Here is a 1700-nt window from a genome sequence, read left to right on the forward strand (position 1 = left end):
AGGGGCCTCAATTTGTTCCTGGGAGGCAGCAGATGCCCTAGCCCCACCCCCACCATAATACTAACCATATGCAGTGGCGCCCCCAGAAAATCTGAATAGGGGTGGCCAGTGGAGGCCACAGCAACATCTTGGGGTGGCACCAAAAACAAACAAAAAATCAGTGTAATGTGTGTTATACTTGTTTACATTTGTTTCTGGTTAATGTAACAGTATGACTTTAAAGCCGCAGTACGTAACTTTTTTTGGTTAAAAATTTTCCAAAATCAATTTGTCGCGTGTGAAAATGCAGCCGGTGTCGAATCGTTTGTAGCCTCTTCTTACAGCAGCTGGAATGTAATTAAACTTGTCATTTTGATGGCGGTTTGTAATCCAGCAAGTTCAAAACAACTGGTGTGTTGATTGATACACCTCAAAACATTCGATTCTTCTGCGCTGAGGAGCCGTGCCGATGCACAACCCAAGAAAATAAGATAACTCTGCAAATAACTGCAATTTCAGGGTTCAGACAGAGATGGAGACAAAGAGGTAAAACTTACAGACTGTAGCTTTAATTGGCAATTAATTATTCTTTACATAGTATGTTCTTGTCCTTAAAAAGAATTATACATCAGCAAATATGTGCAAACAAAATAAATGAATGATATTAATACAGACACTGATGTCTATGAAATTGCTTTTTTAAAACATTAATGATTCAACATTAGAGTATAATTGAAAGCTATATCAATTTCAACATTTATTTGGCTATGGAAAATAACAACTATTAATTTAAGTGAACTGAAAACATTCTTCACATAACCCATTAGAATAAATGTTGTTTACCTGAGGCCTTCCTACCTGTCTAACAGATAGGAAATATATAGAAATTGAATAAAGTTATCAAACATTCTGCCCTGCATAAATTATATATAGATTCATTCTTATTAAAGCTACTGAAAATGTTCTGATACCTTTGTTCTTTTATTAACATTAACAACAGACATCACAGCAACTGGTTTATTAGGCTACTGTGACTTTAAGATCTGCCGCTGACTAACATGGCATCTCATTTTCTCACAACTCTTTTGTTAAGACGTTATTTAACTCGTTTAAGACCGCTCTTATGAGAATACTCGACAAAATCGACATTTTGACATAATTATGTGTGTTATTGTTCAAGTGCGAAAGAGAACTTGATTCTGGTGTTATGTGTGTGTGTGTGTGTGTGTGTGTGTGTGTGTGTGTGTGTCACATCAGGACATAGCATCCATTTCATTAACAAGGGTAACCTAAACAGTCTTGTCTATTTAACTTCACCTGCTGGCCCAGGACCCTTCACTGATTCTGTTCCTCGCTGTGCTCTGCAAGATCCCCTGTAGCAGCCTCTGCCTCACTTTGGACATTATCTTCAAGTGTGTTCTCACACCTGCCTTCCTCCTCAGACCTACACTCCCCTGTGCTACATTTCTTCTTAAAAAAATTTGAGATGCTTGTCGATTTTCTCTTCATCCTCTCCAAATTGATATAGCACAGTGGGACTAGTCATAGCTAGTAAACTAACTTTGCAGCTTATCAGCGCTAGCGTTAATTTCAGCTAATGTTAATTCAAACACTGTAAAAACTTTACTGAGGAAAAGTTAACATAGAACATACATTCATGTCTTCACTATAAGCCACTACTGTTATGGCATACATACCCTTTCCACGCTCTCCTGTGGTCG

Source organism: Xyrauchen texanus, chromosome 21, assembly GCF_025860055.1.
Source record: "Xyrauchen texanus isolate HMW12.3.18 chromosome 21, RBS_HiC_50CHRs, whole genome shotgun sequence".
Taxonomy (NCBI): Eukaryota; Metazoa; Chordata; class Actinopteri; order Cypriniformes; family Catostomidae; genus Xyrauchen; species Xyrauchen texanus.